The 23,428-nt window shown below is 44.7% G+C and overlaps 1 long non-coding RNA gene across 1 annotated transcript in view; it reads left to right on the top strand.

Moving 5' to 3' along the window:
- The window catches only part of LOC129516961 (uncharacterized), a 137,869-nt gene that overhangs the window by 24,134 nt on the left and 90,307 nt on the right, over positions 1 to 23,428 (top strand). Inside the window, exon 2 of the long non-coding RNA XR_008665907.1 lies at positions 22,530 to 22,660. This is a non-coding gene — a long non-coding RNA (uncharacterized LOC129516961). The remainder of the gene's footprint in view (positions 1 to 22,529; positions 22,661 to 23,428) is intronic.

Genomic DNA, 23,428 nt, shown 5'->3' with positions numbered 1-23,428 from the left:
TTAAAAAAAAAAAGCGAGTCACTAAATGCAGCCTAGACTTAAGCAGAGGGAGTTCCACAAGGATATGAAGACCAGCAGGGGGATTGTGGGGGCCCCTCTGAGGCTGCCTACCACAATGACTTGTGCATAGGGTAACACCATGAAACCATCGCCGCAATCAAGATAATTAATTGCCCTTTCCATCACCCTCCCAAATTTTTATTATGTCCCTTTATAATTAATTCCCCCTTCTACCTCGAATCTCTGGGAAGTACTGTTCCACTTTTTTTCTGTCACCATAGATTGATTTGAATTTTCTTGAATACCGTTGACTGGAATTATACGGTGTATATTCTTTCTTCCTTTGGCTTTTCGTTCAGCATAATGATTTTGAGATTCATCCACAGTGCTTATATCAATAGTTTGTTCTCGTTATTACTGAGCAGTATTTCACTGTATGACTCCACCACAATCTATCCATTCACCGACTGGTGGATATTTGGGGTTGTTTCCAGTTTGGAATTACTATGAATGAAGCTGATGTGAACATTTGTGGAGAAGTTTTTGTGGGACATGATTATTGATTTTATACGTCCGCTTGGCTAGGCTGTGGTGACCGGAGGTGTGGTCAAACAGCAGTTCTAGGTGTCACTGTGAAGGTACTTTTTAGACGTGATTAACATTTAAATCAGTAGACTTTAAGCAAAGCAGATTGCATTCTGTTGTGTGGGTGGGCCTCATCCAATCGCTCGAAGGCTTTAAGAGCAAAGACAAGTCCCTGAAGAAGGGATTTGTCTCAAAACTGCAATATAGAAACCTCGGCTGAGTTTCCAGCCCTTCTTTGCCTTATGGGATTCAGAGTCAAGACTGCAACATCAACTCTTGCGTGCCTGCCAGCCTGCCATACGGATTTCCCGCTTGCTGGCTCCACAGTTATATGAGACAATTCCTTAAAATAAATCTCTTTCTATTTTGGTACAGAGAGTGGTTCTAGAGAAGCGGAATCTTAAGGATGAATTCTCTGAATTGGTTCTTAGGTTTCTGGAATTGATTCTCTACTTCTATTAGATTTAAAGGCACCAATGATCCTATTTCTAGCAATAAAGGGAGCATCGCTAGTCCATGGCATGATCCAGACACAAATCACCATTGATGCTGCTACTCAAATACTTCTAATAGATAAGGTTCTGGGTGACTATGTATTTGAAACTTAGCATAATTAGGTGGGGCTGGCATAGCGAAATACCATAGACTGGTGCCTTAAGGAACAGAAATGTATTTCTCACAGCTCTGGCAACCAGAAGTCCAAGATCAAACTGCCAGCAGGTTTGGTGTCTAGTGAGAGCTCTCTGCTTGGGTTGCAGATGGCTGCCCTCTTGCTGTGTCCTCATATGCCCTTTCTTTGGTGCATGTAGGGGAGGAGAGAGAGAGAACAAGCTTGCTGATGTTTCTTCTTATGAGAGCACTAATCCCATCAGACCAGAGTCCTGCCCAAAGGCCCTCAACTAACCCTAATTACTTCCCGGAGACCCCATCCCCGAACATCATTAAGTAGTTATAGGATCCCGGGCCAGCTAATCAGAGTCATACAGGGTTAGGGCTTCAGTCTATGGATTTGGGGGCATGTGGGTGGGACACAAACATTCAATCCATAGCCACTTCAGAGCACTTTTGTCAAACTAAATAGTCTACTAAGATTGTATGAAGATTGCATGGTTGTTCTTAATTATGCTACCTGCATTAAAAAGTCTTAAGGGTCTTTAAATGTTATTAGAAATCTTTTTTTTTTTAATTATCTTTTTCTTTTTCTGCTGGCGCTGTATGCATATATGTACTTGGTTGTCTTCATTATCAGGCACTGTCTTCTCTGCGCTGGCAAAGGGAACCCCATGCAGCCAAGGCTTGCTCGGTACCACCATATGTCATTTTTAAAAGAAAAAATGGCTCTTCTTGCTACTCACAGTTAAACAATATTCTGGGGAGGATTTTGATTGGCCGGGCCTGGATCCCAAGCCCGCTCCCCAGGTTAATCACTGGAGGAGGTATTATTCCGATTGGCTGGCCCAGGGTCCTGTAACTACCTTGGAGCTGGCGAGCTTGGTCAGTCTCACCAAACCCTGTGGAGTGGAGTGATTCTGCAAAAGCAGAAGAATTCAATTAACACAAAAAAAGAGACAGTGGGTCTACAGCAATTTCTATAACTCCCCCGGGCTGCCTCTGTTTCCTTCTCCTCTCTTGTAAGTGGTACATCCTTAATTAAAGTCATTATTGCATTTTAATTGTGTGTTAGTCCTATCTGATTCTTCCTGTGATTATAGAGCCTGTGTGGGCAGAAACTATTTATTTTCTCCTTCATATCTCCATTGTTTAGCATAGTTTTCGGTTCATAATAGGGCTTAACAAATATTCATTACTGGATTATATCTATTTAATTTTATCTAGTTGACTGCTCTCTCGCTGGAGCCTTCATTGTCCTTGAACACTAGGTTTTCCCATCAGGTAAATCCTTCTCAGGTGTCCTTTTTGAGAGACAAAGCCTTGTAAGAAAAGAAAAAAAAATTCATTATTTACCTCTTACCGGAGAATCTTTTTCCTTTTTTATTTCAAGTTTCTTGAACTGGGAGTAAAGACTTTCTGCCTCCCCTCTTCCTGCCACCCAGTGATTAAACACTTATTTTTCTCTCCATTGTTACCAGTTACCTTCTTGCTGTAAAATCCACTGGCCATTTTCCAGCCATTCTGGAAAGGTCTTTCTTTACCAGGCCGTGGCACCTGGCATGGATCGCCCTTTGGCTCTCATTGTTCTGTGGGTGTTCCCGATTCACTTCCTAAATCTTTGCTTATTACAAAACAGTTAGTGTCTTTATAGAATGTGCTAGGTGCCATGGAGATAAAGAGGACAGATCTTACCATCAGAAGCTTTTAAGCTAGTTGTTCACGTCTCATTTCCAATACAGTGTATACCTACCTGGCTAGAATATTCTGCTCACGGAATTTTGTAGCCCTGGAGGTGTGCACCAGTCCATTCAAAACAGTGCTGAGACGGTCTTGCTGAAGTCACTCCTGTGCTCAGGTGCCTCCCGTGGCTCCTCTCTTGCCGCTAACTTTCCTGCTCCACTGGGGAGGCCAAGGTCTCCTTTGTTAGGCCCCAGCCCCCCGGACGGTCTGCCCTCTTCTGCTTGCTTCACAGAGTACCGTCTTCGAGGCGACCTCAATTTTCTTTTTCAAAGATTTTATTTATTTATTCCTGAGAGACTCAGAGAGAGAGGCAGAGACACAGGCAGAGGGAGACGCAGGCTCCATGCACGGAGCCTGATGCCGGACTCGATCCCGGGACCCCGGGGTCATGACTTGGGCCGAAGGCAGATGCTCAACTGCTGGGCCACCCAGGGGTCCTGGAGGCGACCTTAGGCTCCTGCCTAAACATTTGCTTTCCCCACGTGGCCCTTCGGATTATTCGGGCCCCCTGCTGTAACAGGCAGGCCTTAGTTTGTCTGACATCTCAGCCTTTTGAGGGGCGTCCCCCCAACTCCACGTCTGGTTCTCCCACGAGGCCTTGGTGGGCCTTCCACGGCAGAGGTGCTTGCCCCCTCTGGACATCAGGAGGACTCTGTGGCACTGATGTTTAGTGTCACGCTGATGGTTAGGGACCCCGGGGGGCCTGCTCCGTGGCCGCCGGGTGCTGGGGGCGGGTGAGCGAGCTCTGGGGCAGTGCCCAGGGTGCTGCTGATGGCCCAAGGCCCGGTGCTCTCCAGGTCACAGGAGCGGGGCCAAGGTCAGGATGGACGCGGCCAAGACCAGAGTGCTCTGGCAGGAGGGGGCAGGAAGGAGCTGGCCCGTCTCTGGGCCAGAGAATCCCTTGCCTTCCACAGAAGGGGGGTCACCGAGTGGGGCCAGAGGCTGCCGGGCAGCCGTCCGTCCGATCTGGGGCGCTGGTTGCTCAGCCACCTGACCTTTGACCCCGACCACTAGGCAGGGGCAGCGGTCCTGGCCTGGCCTTGCTCCCCACGCGGCCGAGGGCTCCCACTCTGCCTGCCCAGTGAAGGGGCCTTAAGTGATCCTTGAACCCAAGGGGGCGCCTTGCCAAGAACCAGAATAATCAGCCTGACTTGGTTTCACCTGAATCTAAGAACAAGAGAAGCGTGTTCTAGGGGCGGCGGTTTGGTGTTAGATCGTCCGTCCCATCTCCCGGGGAACCTACGGCAGGTCCCGGCTCCTACTACCCCGTGGGCTCCGCCGGCCTCTCCAGGCCGCTCTGGGGCCCGCGCACCTCCTCGGGCCGGGCTGGCTCTCAGGGCCCTTCGGGCTCCCCCGTCTCCGTGCACCCCAGCTCTTCCGCACAGCTCTGCTGGCTGCTGGCGCTCTCAGCCATCCCCGTCCCCCTGTTTCTGGTTGACGCTTCTGCTTGGGAGCGCTCCCTCCCCTGCGCCCTCCGGCCTGGCCCCAGCCCTGCGCCCCAGGAGTCCCTCGCAGGCCGCCCCCTCCAAGCTTTGCCCCACCCGCTGTCTGGTCTTTCCACTTTCTCATCCGCTTTTCAGTTCCAAGCCTGCAAATAACTGTCTTTCTGCTGCTGCTGCTGTTTGGCTCGAGGAGCCCCGCCTGGTTTATGCTGACGGCCTTCGTCCTGAAGCACACGCTGCGCATCCCCATCACCCTTCTGTTGGCTCACGACCCGCTCGGTGACAAGAGCTACCTCTTTCCTGCCCCCCCACCCCCCCATCCCGAGGAAACCCTGTATTTTGGAAGCAAGACTGGTATTTGACAGAAGAGCTCACAGGGCCCGAGCCCCCAGGAGCCACGCACGCAGGCACGCAAGGCAAGGCACAGACCCCACAGGCGCTCCTCTGGGTGGCATGTTAAGTCTCTTCTCTTCCTTTATTTGGCAGCATTCCAAGGTTGCAACAGAACCATCGTCAACCTGCAGAACCACAAAGATGTGGCCCTTCATCTTCTGGGGATGTAGAGCTCCCTTTAGGCTCTCCACGCGGCTTCTAAAAGAACTTCCGATGGCATCACAGTCCAGCAAAGTGGTGCCACGTGCTTGTCATATCTCACGTGTGTACGCAGCTCTGTTGTGCGTAACGTAGGTGATGCTTGTTCCTCAGTTAGGTTTTTACATGCACCCAACTTCTTTGGTCTTCGACAGACCATTCACCTGTGAAGTCTTATATTAAAACTCGTCAATTTAGAGTCCGTGCGAATTAGGCCAATGGCTTTAAAACATTTATGGGGAAAAAATAGTCCCCTTTCATGAACAGCATGAAGCGTTCAGACAGATTCCTCGAACTCAAACGCCGCAGGAAACTGTTCTAAGGTATAGGGAATAAATGAATAAATGAGTAAATGCTAATATGCATGGAGTAGGGCTGCCCGTGCATTTCATTCTGATCTTCGGGGTAATTTAAAACCTGCCCCCCCCCCCACTTTTTTTCTTTTTGCAAAAGACTGTCCGTCAAGTTCAAATATACAATGGTTAATGTGGATAAAAGACCATCAGGCATTTATATGAAACTACAAGACATCTTTTCAGCCGCCAGCTCAATTTGGGATTTAAATCCAAGCCCTTCAAAAGAAATAAAAAAAAAAAAAAGACCTATTAACACATTACACATTCTTTAAAGAAGAAAATCAGTATTTTACTTTTTTGACAGTTGAATGAAAGGATTTAGACATATTTCAAATGGAGGGAAAAAAGGCTTTAGTCCCTTTGTGGAATAGGAAGACAGACGTACTATACGGGGAAGACTGCACAGAGACCCGCGAGGGAAACCGCGGAGCATGTGTCCTCAGCCCCATCAGATCAGAACACGGTGGCAGCTTGTCTGTTGATTTCTTTTCTCTCGGCCCGAGTCACCTCCCACGAGCTTTACAAGCGCAGGGAATCTAAAACCGGCTTCTGAGCGCCTCTTCCTTCAGACATGTGCTAATTTATTAGAGATGATTTTGCAGTTAGCACATGGAGGGGAGGATGTATCGCTTTCACCAGATTGCAAAACTGCAACACAACAGTGAGCCTCATGTTAGTTAAATAAATAAGGGGGCGGCAAGCAGACGGGGGCATGGGGCTCGGAGAAGAGTCACTTTTTGTCACGTACGATGGACCACGTCGTGCCTGCTGTTCGGATACGAAATGAATATATATTTTAACAAATGCCCTTTTATGTGCACACGGAATATAGTAGGCACTCAACTAGTGGTTGAATGAAAATACCATGAATTATGTACGTATTATGTAATGCTGCACGAATACATCATGTAGAAAGAAAAATTTGGTTTAATGTCATCAGCCACGGAGCTTATCAGCCAGCGCTTTTGATGTTTTGGGCCAGATGAATCTTTGTCGTTGGGGGTTAGCTGTGTACTGTAGGGTGGTTAGCAGCATCCTTGGCCTCTAGGCCCCACTAGATGCCAGTGGCAATCCCCCCTGTCGTGACAACCAAAAATGTTGCCAGATACTGGCAAATGTCTCCTGGATGGCGTGTCTCCTCCGGTTGCAAACCACTGATGAGAATGGAAGCTACGATGCACACATTTGGGTTTTATCTACATGGCTCTCCATTCTTTGTCTTTTCAAGGGCAGTTTGTGGTTGAGTAGGAAGGATGGGTTCATTTTAATTGTTATGTTAATCTCCAAGTAAGGCCACATTCTGAGGTACTGGGAGTGGGACTCCAATATACCTTTTTTTAGGACAGATGCGGTTCAAGTCCTAACAGTATGATCCCAACTATTGTGCATTTAGTGCCAGAAACAACTCTCTGGCATTTAAGCACTAACTGCCTCAACTTCTACTCTCTGGTTGACATGTTTGTCACATCTCCGCTTCCTGGGGAATGAAAACGGTATGATGTCTTTTGTGTAAATTTTCATGGCACCCAGAAGAGTGCGTGGCAAGGTTTTGTTTGAATGGAGGAGAAATGCTCCTTTCTGCAGAAGGGGAGGTGGTTTGTCACATTAGCTCTAACTGATGCCGATTCACATCAATGGACTTGTCTATTCTCTTCTTAAATCTAACCGGTTGGCACAGGGCTCCTGTTGAGTATTTATTATTTTTCTACTTTTGTTTTCATTTTTAATTGAAAAAAAATTAAATGTGCAAACATTTGTAAAATGAATAGAACACATTCAAATAGGACAAAAGGATGCATAATCAATGATCTCTTCAATTCTCTGGTCTTCCCCAAAGGCGACAATTGTTGACAGTTTCTTATATATTCTCCCAGAATATTCCCATATCTAGAAAATATGCTGACATTATTTTCCATGTCATCTGATTGCTCCCTCTTCAAGTCTAAGCCTGAACTGCCCAGACTGCCCCCTCTTACCCCCTCCCCTCCCACATGCACACTAGAAAAATGGCAAGAAACTAGATACAGAGAGCACATCCTCAAAGACCAAGGTTCAAGCCTGTGATCTGTATAGGTGTGAAATAAAAGCCACAGAGAGAGGATATGCATAAAACCAAACATTTGCTAGGAGCAGTCTAAAGGCGCTCTCTGGATCTGCCGTGAGCCAGAGCCACAGACAGTACAGAATGCCGAGAATGCAGTGGGAGCCGTGAGACTGGCTGCAGAGATCCTCAGGAGGCCTGGATAGGAGCGGATGCTGCTTGAGAACCTGGACACTGTTGAGAAGTTCTTGAAGAGCCAAGAACAGTGCCAGCAAGGCAGGCTCTTCTGAGCGCCAGCATCATCTCTGGCTCATGTGTCCCCATAGACCACATTGCCTGGAATGAGATGCTTTACGGTGAAAGATCCCATAGTGCAGCAAGAACCTCCCAAATCCAAGCGGAGGAGGGGGAAAAACTGCCAAAATTCTTAGTTCTGACTGAATTGGCACAAGTTGCACAAACTAGAAACCTGTAGCATCTGATTTGAATGAAGAGAAACCTGTAGCATCTGATTTAAGGTTCAAATATGAATATGGTGCATCATTTTCAAAGACGAAGACACTGCTCTGGTATCTATTGAACAGAGGCACGGAGTTATTTCTTGGTAATACAGAGTGGATTTGTGCTAAATCCGCCTCTTCTTACCATGTTCCTGTGGTTCCACTACCATGTAGTGGTTGGCATGGATTGGCAGTTGGCAGCAAGAGACTTAGGGTCTATAACCCTGGGGAAGGCCGATTACACCTGACAGCAATCGACCTCAGGATCTAGGGAGACAGCATTAGCTCGCTGTCTTCATCGACTTAGCTAGCGCTATCAAAACCATACATATTTAAAGCTCGAAACACAAGTACTATGGGCAAAAAAAATGTCTTTTAATCTAGTAAGATTTGTGGAAAGTTTTATCTAATAACTAGAAAAAAAATCAAACAGAAGCAATGCTACATTTTACTTAATGGGAAGTTAAACATTGCAAATAGGATATGTTTTCCTGGCACCTTTTTTATTAATTTTTATCCGCGTATGCAACCACAGACCGAGTAATTGTAAGCTTTGCTAGCTTGCATTTTTAGAACTCTGACGAGGAAGACTATTATTATTTTGCTTTCATTCAAACATCATAATTTTTCAGGCTAAACTTAAAATTTTATGGAAAAAGGTTTATAGTAGGCTATTGATAATTCATGCCCAAAGCAGCCTTAAAAGCACTAGACTATTTGAAAGTCTATCTTCTGAATTTTCTCCCCAAAGCTTGTCTAGAATTATCAGCACAAAGAATCCCCCATGTTCAAAAGCTTTAAGATGAAAATACTTAGTACCCATTTATAAGTCATTGAGGGGCGCCTTGGTGGTTCAGTTGATTAAGCATCTGCCTTTGACTCAGGTCATGATCCCAGGGTCCTGGGGTTGAGCCCCACATTGGGCTCCCTGCTCATTGGGGCATCTGCTTCCCCCTCTCCCTCTGCTCATGCTCTCTCTCATTGTCTCCCTCTTTCAAACAAATAAAAACTTTAAAAAGTAAGTGATTGAATTTTCTTTATCTTGTAGACCTCTGGAATGGTGATAGAACTTGTGCACAACAGTTAGTTAGCCTCTCACAGGCAGTTGAACATCCTGCTGGGGTCCCAGTATTGGGAAAATGCCCACTGACAACAGCAATTGCTGCATTCGTGACTTGTCTAACTCAACTAATTGTCCTCTGGGATAACCTTGGAAAAACTCATTTAGTTGTCCTCTGGGATAACCTTGGAAAAAATGCACGACCTGTCCAAACCGTTTTGGTAGATGGAATTCTAAAGTGGGCTCTGAGACACATCCTCCCTGCTCTCCTCCAACAGGTGGACATTTCCTATACAATCTCTTCTGCTTGATGGTGGGTGGCACCTGTGAATATGATGGGCTAGTCACTTCCATGATTCTTTTATGCTATGTAAGACCTTGTGTTAGAAGTCTGGAGGGAGAGATGGAAAGCCAGAAAGGCTCTGTCCTACTGGCCTTGAAGATGCAATCTGCCACAATGTAGGGAAGGCCGTATGGCAGCAAACCATGGGTAGCCTCCAGGAGCTGAGAATGGGCCTCAGGTAGAAGTCAGAAATCAAAAGAGTACCTCAGTCCTGTAACCACAAGGAGCTGAACTCGGCCAACAACCAAGAAGTTTAGAACACCCTCGACCTCAGATGAAGTCCCAATCTGGCTGACAGTTTGCAGTTTTGTGAGACCATAAACAGAGGGCCAAACAGAAATGTGCTGGAGTCCTGACCCTAGGAAATTCTGTTAATAAAGGGGTCTTCTGGGATCCCTGGGTGGCGCAGCGGTTTGGTGCCTGCCTTTGGCCCAGGGCGCGATCCTGAAGACCCGGGATCGAATCCCACGTCGGGCTCCCTGTGTATGGAGCCTGCTTCTCCCTCTGCCTGTGTCTCTGCCTCTCTCTCTCTCTCTCTGTGTGTGACTATCATAAATAAAAAAAATTAAAAAAAATAAAGGGGTCTTCTGTTAAGCTGCTAAGTTTGTGATAATTTGTCACACAGCAATGGAAAACGAATACAAATCATTCTTACCTAGAAATCCAAATTCTATCATGTATTCTGAAAGTTTTCAGGTTACATATGGCATATTGCAGGGCACCATCAGATAGGCTACCTAAGATGAAATCTCATTTAAACAAAATATTATTGGATGCTAGTTATCATGTTATCTAAGGAAATAGGAAGTTGAATACCTAAGGCAGAACAATATGAGCATGGCACAGCATTTCGTAAAGCAGGACACTGATAATCTCCATTGATTTGAGAGCTCTCTGAGTGAAATACTTTATTTTGGACTTTGTTGCAAGTTATTTTTTAATGGAAAAGAGAGAAGTGGAGATTTAGAAGGGGAAGACCTCCTCGTGTTGAGGATGAAATAATAGGAAAGATGTGCCTTTCAAGCAACTCTAAAGAAGATGATGATTCTCATGCACAAAGACCTGGGGACAGGTTGGATGCTTGAGTTCTAAAGAGGGAGGCTTGGCGAATGTGGCCTCAGGTTTTGTGTGTGTGTGTGTGTGTGTGTGTGTGTGTGTGTGTGTGTTTAATCATTCTCTGGTCTGGGCTCTGGGAAGGAGTTAAACCTTTATAAACATCTGTGCTCAGATGGGGAGGAGACCAGAGGAAAATCAGGAATGTGTTCACCTAAGTTCTTGGTAAAATACATTCACAAGATGTTATCCAACAGTTTCTGTCTTGAACACATCAATGTTCCTTTCATGAGTGCAGTGAGTCACCACCACCCGCAGCGTATGAACGCTTGTCTAGTCTACTACCATCTTAGGTAATTAACTATCTTGTCAAGGCCTCAGTTTTCCTTCCTGTGAAGTATGGAATGACCACGCTTACTTATGCTGCTCCCACAGATAATAGAGCCAACAGTGAAGGAATGGGTGGTGAGTAGATAGGAAAAGAGTTGATCTGATTGATGGCCAGTGAGAAGTTAAAGGAAGCACCCACGATGCAGAAGTTGAATTTTGTATTTTGGCTGAGGAAACCATAAAGAGTCGAATGAGCAGACAACACTTTTTGTAGGGTATAGTGCAAATAGAAAACAAGTGTTGGGTGATGATAGCAGAGTAGTGGCAAGATGTGACTCAGCAAATTGCAGACAGGAAATGGGTTTCCTCCAGGTGACAATGTCTTTATCTGATGGTAGATAGTGTTGGCAGAGGGGAAGAAGGCTCACTGGGGACATGAGGAAGGAATTGCTGCCATCAGTAAATATTTTGGTGACAGGGTCCTGTGGATACTTGTAAGGAAGGAAAGGTGAAGAAGCCGGGGCCACAGTCCAGTCATTAGAGAAGTACTCATTGTTTTGAAAAAAGAAAATGGTAATAATAAGTGGAGATCTGCAAAGAGGACTAGAAACATGGAAAAAATATGCTGTGATAATACTAGTTTGAGTCCCTAGTGCTGGACCTATTTTCCAATGAGAAGATGGAGGTAATCTCAGGAGAAAATCAGCAGGGTAAATGAAAAGAATTTGGTCAGTGTGGAAGGTTGCTTAATTAGTATTTGCTAGCTGACTTTCCGAAGGACAAAGAATGTGGGTACGGCTTTTATAAGCAGTTAGGAAGGCAGGGCACGGTTGTGCTGAAGACAGGCTATGTGGCCAACTCTGCACACTTGGTCTTCCTCTACTCCTGGCTGCTTGCCTTTTTGGTAGGTAGATAAGACCTCAAAGCCCAATTATTTTGTGAGTCCTAGAAACTCATATAGAAGTCTTGTTGAAGAGGAGGTCGTAATGTCAAAAATGAGGCGTGTGGAGAGAATTTATCCATGTCAGTATCATCCTCCATCATCGTCATTGGAAATTAGTAAGGAAGATACATAGAAAAAGTCAAACCAGACTGCGCTACACATATCGGATATAAAGGATGTTACACAATACCCGGTTTTGGTCATTCTCTTGACTCCCGAATAGGAGATAGAGAGAATCTTCCAAATACAGATTCATTAAAAAGTAGAATGAAAAGTTATGACATTCCAAAAAAGAGTGGGATTTTAGAGACAATTTTAGTCTAGTGCAAGTATTTAAAGTACTTTGAAAGACAGGGATGATTTTTTTTTTTTTAAAGAGGTGAGGCAAGGAATGGGGACTCTACATTACATATATCCATGAATGTAAACAGTTGCAGGGCATATTTCAAATTCCTGTAAGATATTGTGTTGTTGAACAAACTTATTCATTTACTCTGTCGCATTTCTTTCAGTTTGACCAACCATTCGTCCTTATCCCAAGAAGTACTCTCATGACCAGAACACCGCCTTCATGACTATCTTAAAATGTCATGGCCTCCATTTAGACCAGCCTCAGACCTGGGCCAGTCACGCCGTGTGCTTTCCCTTCTCTCCCTCCCGTCCCATAGAACATAGTGGAGAAAGACTCCAATCTGTGAGATGCTAGCTGACTCTAATTCCATATCCCTAAATGGGCTCTTCATGGATGCACAATGTCCTCTTTTTTTAAGTTACTTTAAAGTTCCCTAGCTCACGTCTGAGAAAGGCTATTCTCAAACTCTCTATGTAGCTCAGGTCCTCAGCCCCACCTCCGTATCTCCAATATCAGTAGAAGACTTGTGTTCCTTACAGGTGTCACGTACTAACTAGATGGACGTTGGCTGTTAATTTCAAAGCTGTCAGGAAGTTTGAACATCGTCTTGTCTAGCTCCTCAATTTACAGATAAAGAAACTGCGGGTTAATTCCCTAGGTAACATGGAACACTATTCCAACAGGTTATAGGAATTTATAGGATTCCATCAAAAAGCTGTTGTCTTGACCTGGTAATTCACTTTCTGTACCACCCCTTAAATAGAGAAATAGCAATGGACCAGATTTTTTCCCTGATCCCTAATTTTTTTCCTAAAAAAAAACAAAAAATCACAATGTTATCTCTAATATCTTGAGTCTCAAGTCCTGCTTCTCAAATTTACTTTGCCGGTTGGTTTCTTCGAGGTGATTAAATTGCATTCTAAAAATCATCCTCTTGAAAGTGCTTTCTACTGCCATGTACTATAGTTCTGAAAGGAAAGAGTTTAAAAGTGTTTTTGGGTTGCCTGGGTGGCTCAGTCGGTTAAGAGTCCAACTCTTGTCTTGCTCAGCCATGATCTCAGAGTGGTGAGATTGAGCTGGCATCTGGCTCTGTGCTTGAGGGAGTCTGCTTGAGGTTTTCTCTCTCCCTCTGCTCCTCTTCCACTCTCTCTTTTTCTCTTGCTCTCTAAAATAAATAAATAAATCTTAAAAAAATAGAAAAGTGCTTTTAAATATCTGAATATTGGCTATTAGGTAGAGGAATGTTTGCTCTCATCTGATTCCAAAAAGCAGAACTTGGGTCAATGGGTAAAAGATACAGGGATGCCCATTTACGCTCAATATTCAATCAATCGGCAACTATTTCTGGCACCTACTATATACCAGGCATTATTCTAGAAGCTGGGAATACAGTGGTAATAATATACAGCCTCTCCTTTCTTGGGGCTTATTTTCTGTGCTGCATCAGATAATCAATGAAAACCCAAGTCGACCTATATCTTAATGTCGAGTGACAAGAAGCAATAAGAAGAAAAATAAAGATGGGTAGGTGAGGAGAGTGTGACTGGCAAGCCTCTCCGACAAGGTGACATTAAGCAGATACCTCAGTGTAGTTAGGGAGCAGGTCATGCAAAGGCCTTCAGGGATGTTGTTCCCGTCAAGCACTGGGAGGGGCAAGTAGTCTTAATTTGGGGACACAAGAAATTGGCTTCTTTGTGATTTTGTGGATCCACCATCCTAGAGTTGTTTAGTGTCTGTATTACCTTCCAGGGAGTTTAAGAAGATACTCCCACATTAGTAGGTGATGGAAACTAGTCAACCTTGAGACTTTTTTTCCAGCCTTCAGATTCTGTATGTTTACCTGATAAAACCATATGGCTTAGAACTTAAAATAAGAAAAATTTAGGAGAAGAAAAGATGCAAAAATGTCTTTGGGAGATGTGAACAATAAAACTATAGGTTGGAGACTATTTATGTATGACCTTGCTCCTTGTTGACATTCACATTTGGGGATCAAATACAGCTAAATATAAAATAGGATGGGGGCGTGATGAATCAGAAGTTAAAGTAATTTAGGTCATTCAGTTACGCACAGATGCATAACTACTCGCCAAATGATTCAGAAGTCCTAGGAAATGACTTATAAGGGCTGATACTGAGCTTTGTATGGGAAGTAATTTTATAAGAAACAATTGTTTATAACTCCTGCATGATGCATCATTTTAAATTAGAAAACCAGAAATGGTTGAAGAAGTATTTATAAATTTCTTTGAGCTCTTCTAAGGCAAGCGTTGCCACAGATTTTTTTTTTAATTTTTAATTTTTTAAAAGCCAGGCAGCACATAAAGATACTTAGAATCACAATTTATTTATACCGTTGGAGCCTAAAAAAAAAAAAACGGACTGATTTATGTTTTTGTGTGTGAGCCTGAGTAAAAGAAATATATTTTAAGAATTAAATTGAAGAATGTTGATTATTTCCTAGAAAACTTCTAGAATTGTAACATTTTATCTTTTGGAGTAGAAAGTGCATGCCATAAGTGATAGGTAAAAATGTGAGCATATTTCAGCATCAGAACTTGGCATTAAAAATAGCCTTACATGGACAATATTTGTACCTCATGTCTGAACTTGAATCGAGTAGTTTTGCAGACCAGCAGGAGCTCCATTGTTTTATGCAGATGTACCATCTTTCTCCCTCCAAATCGAACACCCAACAAAATCAGTGAAAACTCTACATAGAAATTAGGAAGTGCACACAGTGGGAGGGAGAATAGAGACCAGTAGACATTACAGAGGGGGAAAATTGAGGGCCAAAAGTGTAAAATATTTGTGAAGCATCACATTGTCAGTCAAAAGAAAGTGCCAGGAATTGAACACACAAGTTTCTCGTCTCTGGGCCAACTCCAAGCTAATTCTCCCCCTTAACTGACATTTATGGAGAACAGATGTGGTGCCACTGTAGCGTATGTGAAATTAGTTCTGCTTACTTCTTTTCTGAACACATATGTGTATTACACATGTATATTTAGCTAAAGAAGGACCATATCTTGCCAAGTTCTCATCCAACATATTTTTCTAGTAGCTTAGGGGATGACTAGAAGAACTTGGGAATGAGGCCAAGGGATGATAAATGAGAGGGGTCAGGCCAAAATGGAGGTGGGGAGATGTCATGCTTTTAACACGCATGGTTGATGGCATTGTTCCTGCTCTGCCTTTGTGTTTTCAAATGAGGGTATTGCCAGGGAGACCAATGAACCTGAATTGTATGAAATGTAAAAGATTACAGAAGAGAAACAGCTGCTCAAAGCCAAGTTTGCTTTCAGGGCATGTCTTTCATGGAGACCACAGGCCTTCCATCTAATGAAGAGTGAGAATAATTTGAACAGTGAGTGAAATCAAACAATTAACAGAGCCACATGGGGCCTGGCGTTACGGTTTAGGGAAGCATCCTGTACTTAGGGTTAGCAATTCACAAAATGATACGTATGCCATCCCACGCCTCGTTTGTGTAGGCTTGTGTCTTGTGTCCTAAAACTGGCGTGGGTATAGGAGGGGAAAACTCATGTTGAGAATCCATCTCAAATTCATCCACAGTAAATGGCACTTAGATACCATCGGCAGATTGAAGCTGTGGGTAATCTAAAGAATGTTTGTCATGTTTGCAAGGAATTTCTGACCTCCTAGCATTTGCACAGGCTGTTCCCTCTGGAAAGAAAACTTATGCATTCAGCCTACATTGGCAAGCCCTTGGTTTCCTTTCAGATGCTGCTCTGGACAGTTCTCCTTGAAAGCCTTCTCTGGGCCCCACACCGGGTCAAGGGTCCTGTGCTTGTCTGTATGTAGCTCTTACTGTACTTACTGCAGTTCTTGTTGATGTCCCTGAAGGCAGGAATGACTGTAACCTGACATGCTGGAGGTTTTGTGGCCTCCAAACCTGGACGTCTTCAGATTTGCTGGAGCTCAGGGTCAAGGGGAAGGGGGGGGGGGCAGAAATGAAAGTTATTTGAAGGAGTCAGATTATGGAGGATCTCAAAAAAACTCACATAAGGACTTTGGTTATCGTCCAAACATCTACTCAGTGTAATTTAGCCGAAGCAGAAATAAAAAAAAAAAATCAATTGATTAAAAATATATTTCATGGCAGATATCAGAAACTCATGGGGCCCCATTTAGTTCTACTGGCACTTTATCTTTCCAGGCATATGCTTTGACGTTTTATGGGACAGGAGCCAGTTGTTGTTCCTTCTCATAAAATGGACCCTTCGGTGCTTGAGATGGAGACTGTGGTGCTGAGGTGTGTACTCGCTCTGCAGAGCAGCCGGTCCTGTCATTTTGTTCTTCTCTGCGTGTTCCGGGAGCAGAGCACTCCGAGGCAGGGGGCACTGTTTCCCTTAAGGGTTCCCTTGGCCTCGCCCCTGCCAGCACCTTCTTCTGGACTCAACCATCTGCACTCGGAGGCTCACTTCGCGGAATGCCGACAACTCTCCCTGTTCTCGGACAGTATGAAAAATTGCAACTGGAAGGTTGTCCTTCTCTGCTTTAGGTTCGCCTATGAGAGTCACCATATGATTACCTTCTGGAAACTTTGTCATGGTTCCGTTTTAAAGAACAAAGACTTTTCTTTGTTTCTCTGACTTCGGGAATTCTCAGCCGGGTGTATCTCTTTTGTTTATAGCAATCTCAAATGGTAAGCAGGGCCACTTTGGTTTTAATTTTCATAGGCCTTGTCATCTGGTCGGGTAGGTTTTGTAGGCAGCCAATTATGGCCAGCTCTATAATTTCCTTCTTGCTACTGTGGCTTAGGACCATTGAATTAGCCATAAATCTTAGCATGCCCTTTAGATGACAACGTAAAACAACAGTACAGTTGGTGGGAACAATAGCCCATAAAGGGTAAGTAATACTGGAACCCTGCTGGCCTTGACCTTCTGACAGAGCAGGATACCCTGAGGAAGCCCCAGTGGAGCCAACCTTTATTGGTCCGTGGGTGGGAAAAGAATGGAAGAATGGCAAAGTCTGGAGGAGCCATTTCATACATGACAAGATACATTAGGGAGGAATAAATAAAGTCACTCTTGGCTTCAACTTGCAAAGTGACAGTCGAGATCGCTTCATCTATGGCAAGTGTAGGGTGGAACTTACGCTTCGTTCTTTGATGATTTTGAAGGGAAGATGAAGTACCATATATGTAAATTAAAAAAAGCAGTTTGATCACCACATCTTGTAAAGCGTGAAGGCCAACTTGAGACTAACATACATAGTATTTTGAAAAAGGTTATTTTATAAAATCTGCTTAACTTTGAACTTTAAGATAACTTTTAAATTAGCTTTGACTTCGAAAAATATTTAAATGGGAGAACACATAAAATAGAGGTGGATAAAGATACCTTCTATGCATTTTATTGAACTAACTTTTTTCCCCAATTAAGACTCTTAGGAGAATAATTAATTTTTTTAGCACCATTGTTACACACTATGTATAATCGATTCAGTACAGTGTCAAATTGAGATCCCAGTAGTAAGGGGAATACGTCTGTCTGCCTGTAGGTTAAACTTCCGTCAGTGGACTTAGGCACCGAAGCGGATCATGTCCCTTGTATTAGTTTCTTGTGACTGCTGTAACAAATGTTTGTCACTGACATAAGAGGAATTTATTGTCTCACAGTTCTGGAGGCCAGAAGTCTGAAAGTAGGGCATTGGCAGAGCCAGTGGGGAGGACTCTTTCCTCGCCTCTCCAGCTGGTGGTGGCTCCTGGCATTCCTTAGCTTGCGGCAGCGTAACTAACCTCCGTCTTCCATCACATGACCTTTTCCCTCTGCCTGTCTGGGTCCTTTTCTGAGTCTTGCAAGGACATTTTCCCTGGGTTTAGGGTTAACCCTAATCTGGTATGATTTCATCTTGATCCTTAACTAATGATGTCTGCAGAGATCCCATTTCCAAGTAAGGGTACAGTATGAGGTTCTGGGTGGGCAAGAATTTTGCGGGTGATAGTGTTCAGCCCATCATAATAATCATGAATTAAATCTGTCAAAAGGTAAATTAGAATCATTTGGCGTGCTCTAGACTTACCGGACTCTAGGTCGTTGCCTAATAAATGTTTATCCCGTCACACTTGAGGGGTTCTCGGGATAAGGAGGAAAACCAATGTTGGAGTGCAAATATTAAAAACATTAGAAAGTAATAGATACCTCACATTTCTAAAATTAGACCAGAACTTATTCATAAAGAGATCACATTCACCTATTTTTCTTTTCTATTGACTTTTTGGTGGATCCTCATGTGAATTCTTTAATTCTGATCTTACCAAAAATTTGGAGCAGATATCTGAGGTCTTTTTCTGTACTAAAGTAGATATAGTAGAAGAATGACCCGGGGCAGATTTGAGCTTATACTTATGTCTGACTATCTGAATGTTTTTCAACACAATTATCAGAGCAGATATAGCTATTTCTACAGTTCTTAAATACTATCTTTTATTCATTAATACAGTTTGAATTGCACACTAGTGTTTTCTAACGTTGATATTTAAAAAGCATTTTGTAATTCTTTCTTGCAAGTGTGCTACACAATGTACAAAGTCATGAGTGTATTTTCTAAGGATGGATGTTGGTAATTTCAAATTGCCCCGTAGTTTGTGGGTGCAGTCTGCGTGCGTCATCGAGACCCTTATGAAGTCAAGAACGTGTGATCTGAGAGTTTCCTTTCTTACTCATTTTTATCTCTTCACTCACCTGTTGTTCTCAGTTGGTTCCATTGAATTAGAACTGATCCACATGGGTGGTCTTGAGATAACTGATAATTGTGCAGTTAACGAAACAGAACATCGTTTCCAGTTCTATTCTGGTGAATTGTAGTAGACTGTGTGCGAATGTGTGTAAGGATGGGTCATTGTCTATTCTGTATTTCTCACAGTGTCAGAATATTTCTCAGACATCAGAACTGAATACATTAATTATTGCTAGATACTGAGTTTAGGTACAGGCCTGTACCTAAAATAAATGTCCGTATTTCTATAAAACTGTCAAACTGCTTTGCTCCCTATCTGTGACTGGAAGGGGGTGGTGAGCTCTGCGTGCCTCGTGTGTATTCTGGTATCCTCTACAGTGCTGAGCATAAGACTTTTGTGACAAATGTACATTCTTTCAATACTTGATGAATGAAAATCAGAAACGTCATTTTAGACAGAGCAAGCACACACAGACATCAATGGGTAGTGATGACTTTGAAATCTCCAAGAAAAGGAGCCTCTCATTCAGTCTCCTAAATTTAAGCAGTGAGGAAAAAAGTCAGTGGTTGGCTCAGAGCCCTGTTTTAGGCATACGATTACCAGGACTTGCATCCAGCTGCAGGACAGCATTTTGGACTCCCAGAAAAAGCATCTTATTGTCTGCAAGTGGGCGATTTCTGGTCCTGGGTGCACTTTCTCTTGACGTTTTCTCGGGGGGAGAAAGACCACTGCAGAGGCCGGGCCCCCACTCCTGCTATGGGTCTTGGAGGGCAGCCCTGCTGTGCTGAGGACTTCAGCACCTTGCATCCCCCCCTCCCAGCAGTCCTCCCCGGTGCAGCCCAGGGGGTCTACTCGGGGCAGCCAGCTCTGTGAGGCCAGGTGCCAACCGGGGTCCGTCCCAGTGGCGAGACCTTTGTGTTTAGGAGCTGGGTCCTAGGTCGCCAGGGCACATCCGGAGGCTGGGGAGGCTGTGGTGTGGCACGGAGGGGCCCGAATCCAGGCGGCCTATCTCCCCGCCGGTGCCAGAGATCTTAGGGAAGACCCAGTTTGGTATGGTGGGTGTGCTGCCAGAAGCCCTGGCCAGGGAGTTAGAACAGGGGGGCAGCGACCGCTCTGATCCTCCTCTTTAGTAGCAGTGATTGCTCTAGACTTCGGGTTTGGGTCCCTGAAGGTCGGAGCCTGTGGCTAAGGGAGGTAGAGTCTGCGTTTCTGCGATGCTACATTTGCCTTGTGACAGGCCGTGGGTTGCCTCACAAGAGGTGGATCCACCGCCTGGAAGGAGGAGCTGATTCCTGCTTCACGGTGGAGTTCCTCGTGTAACAGAAACAGGGACACACCTCACTCAAACTGTGTTTTCTCTGCAGCGGGCCTGCTTGCCTGACCTGACGGCAGGATGTAGACGCCGCCGTCGGTGGCCGATCGGCACTGGAAGGGGGTCCAGAGCAGCCGCCTCTTTGCCCCACTTGGCTCCCTTTGACCCTCTTTGTCTCCGGATCCCTTGGCTGCTGGTGTCCCAGCTGCAGTGGGGTGGGGGAGCCTCCGCACTTGGTTAGCGTGGACCCTGCTGCCGCTGAGCCTGGGCTGTTCACACCTGTGCGGGCCTCGGCCCACTCTGAGCCCACTCAGGCGCGCTCTTCTTTCCGGTTTTATCATCAGTGTATTGGGAGATCACAGGCAGTAAGGACCACCGAAAGTCGAACTCTCTAGACACTGTGATGCTAAGAGACAAACAGGCTCTAACCTCACCATTTCTAATAGTATGGGAGCTTGGCTTTATTTAGTAACATGTTTCCTTCATTACAACATTTATTTGTAATTCTTTTAAACTTTCTTTTTTTAATATTTTACTTTTTTAAAAAAATTTATTTATTTATGATAGTCACACACACAGAGCGAGAGAAGAGAGGCAGAGACATAGGCAGAGGGAGAAGCAGGCTCCATGCACCGGGAGCCCGACGTGGGATTCGATCCAGGGTCTCCAGGATTGTGCCCTGGGCCAAAGGCAGGCGCCAAACCGCTGCGCCACCCAGGGATCCCCTATTTTACTTATTTATGAGAGATGGAGACGGAGACAGACAGGGAGAAACCCAAGCAGACTCCCCCTCCCGAGCAGAGAGCCTGATGCAGGCTCCATCCTGGGACTCGAGGATCATGACCTGAGCTGAAGGCAGATGCTTACCCGACTGAGCCACCCGGGGCCCCACGACATTTTATTTTTATATAGTGAGTATCCCTCACTTTTCAAAAGATCGCATTAGGCCACTTTGCTTTTATGAAAGATCTACATTGGTACCTGTTTTCGTTAACTGAAAGAAACCTGAAGAGGATTTTTTGCTTTTATGAAAAAGGCCCAGAGTGAAAGCAGCGCTCAGCACTGGTTCCCCGGGGAGCCCTGACGGAGGCAGCAAGTGCCCTGGTGGCAGTGAGTGTGGCCCTGCTCCCCTGGGAATTAGGCTCAGCCGCCAGCTGCCAATTGTGTCTGCGAGCATCTGGGCTCTGCCTCCACTGATTTTGTGCATCCCTTCGCAGGAGGTCTCCTAAGGTGTCAGAAGAGCTTAAGACAGGTTATACTTTTTGAATCTGGCAACACTCAAAACATTCTCTGCCTTCCCTTCTTTGCTTCCTGTCGCTTTGGTTTATGAGGGCCTTCCCGGGAGCACTCTACCCCCGGAGAGGGGGAGAAACCAGCGTTAGGCCAATGCCAGGGTAAGCCACGTGGTTTCATCTTGTGCGCTCGATGTGGATATCTTTGTCACTAAAATAACGTATTAATTGAATTTAACATTGTTGTGTTTGTAAATGTTCTTTGGGCCTTTGTACCAGTTTGGGATAAGGGGAAATGCTGAAGATGGGGCCTCGTAGTGACCCTGAGAGTGGGTTGGTGACTGCAGCAGTCACTGCCGAGATAGATAACATCGGCATGTGGACAAAGGGCAAATGCAAATCGAGAGAGAGAGAGAGAGAGAGAGAGAGAGAGAGAGAACCAATCACAGGAAGGAAGAAATATTTATGCAGAAATATTTAGAAATCAGAGGACTATGTTATATTGAAATAAACTTGTATCTTAACATCAAGAAAATTTAAAATAATGTGACAAATTTCCTTGTGATCCATACACAGTCACATTACTAAGCTCATATAACAGAGTTAAGCAAAAACACCTAAAGACCTGGAAAAGACCATCTAATCGCAGGTTATCTGCGATCAAATCCCTGTCCGCTCATGATCCAGCATAATTCAGGAAAGACTTATTCCCTACCACGTACAACAGCTGGAAAGGGTGATACAGATTAAGGAAATCATTGCGGACCCCAGAAGATTTACACTTTGAAGATAAAATGAGCAAACAATACCTCAAGTACTAAGCGGAGCATCATAAGCACACAAGACACGCAAATACAATCTTCCTTAACTTCCAAGTAAGATTAAGTCAGTCCCGGTTAGGGATCAAAAAGGACTTCGTGATGGGCCATAGCTCCCCTCACCACCACCACGTTCAGACACGGATAAGTAATTATTGCCGAGAAACACACGGAAACATATTTAACCTCACTAATAACCGAAGGAATATGAGTTAAATGCAGTGGGAAGAATTTGTTTTAAATTCCCAAATTTCTCTCTCCCTCTGTCAGGCTTGTGTCTCAGTAAGGCCCACCTTGGCCACCTATAGAAGATCGGAGCCCACATCACTCTCTTTTCCCTGCCTCGACTTACTTTCTTCATGATCCTAACACAGTAGGGAATTGTCCCTACACAGACCACGTATTACATCCTACACTACATGTACACTATATGTATTTTAAATATATAGTATTTTACGCGATTTATATTAAATACTAAATACATAAAATACAATTTTGTTTGTTCCACAGATAAAACATGTAAACCAGGAAATGACAAATGTTGCCCTCATCTGTGAAATGTGAGCTCGAGAAAGGGAAGGAGTCCGGTGTACTCCTGTTCACTGCCGTATCCTCAGCTCCCAGAGCAAACCTAGTAGAAGGTAGGTGCTTAATAAATTTCTGGAATGAACGAAAAAAAAAAAAAAAACAAATGGCTTAAAGCAAGTCTTCCATTTTTTTCTGTCCACACGGAGAGCCAAGAGATCATAAGATCTCCAGATTAGAAATCCAATTAGTGGGGAATGGATTCGTGCTTAGGTCTCTGGCATTTTCTAAGCCCTAATTCTCAGAACAAGAGCACGGAGGGTTTTTGGGCAGTGAGAAGTGATAAAATGATCCTTGCTTCTCTCTCAGTATTCCTCCTTAAGCACATGTCACCTCAGAAACCTTACAGTGAGGAAGCGCTGCCCGTAGAAGGGCTTCGGGCCTTCCCAGTGCCCCTAAGACCCCAGTGCAGCCGGGAAAGCCTCCACCCCTGACAACAATAGGATACCTTGCCCAACATCAAACCGGCTACGGTTAACAAGGCCCGAGCGTGAGCCCGCAGACAGCTAGTGGGAGTGAGTTTTAAATCGTTTTATGACATTTAACCAAGGTCAATATTTTTCGTTTTGGAAATTCTTTTTTGGGGAATGTGTACTTGTCAGTAGCCTGAGACGGCAGTGTGCGAAGTGGTTATAGGCATAGACTTTGTAGGTCAGAGCAGTCGAGGCCGCACCCTGCCCTCTGCATGTACCTGTTGGTGTTGGGGAAGTGATCTACCCCCTCTAGGCTGTTCCTGCCTCACGTATGGAATGGGCCTCACGAGAGTGAGGGTTCAGGGAGGTAATGCAGGTATTTAACACCGTGACTGGCACGGAGTAAGCAGT

This window comes from Nyctereutes procyonoides, unplaced genomic scaffold (genome assembly GCF_905146905.1).
Source record: "Nyctereutes procyonoides isolate TBG_1078 unplaced genomic scaffold, NYPRO_anot_genome, whole genome shotgun sequence".
NCBI classification, from domain to species: domain Eukaryota; kingdom Metazoa; phylum Chordata; class Mammalia; order Carnivora; family Canidae; genus Nyctereutes; species Nyctereutes procyonoides.
Note: the sequence above shows the minus strand (reverse complement) of the source record. Positions and strands in the feature narration are given on the sequence as shown.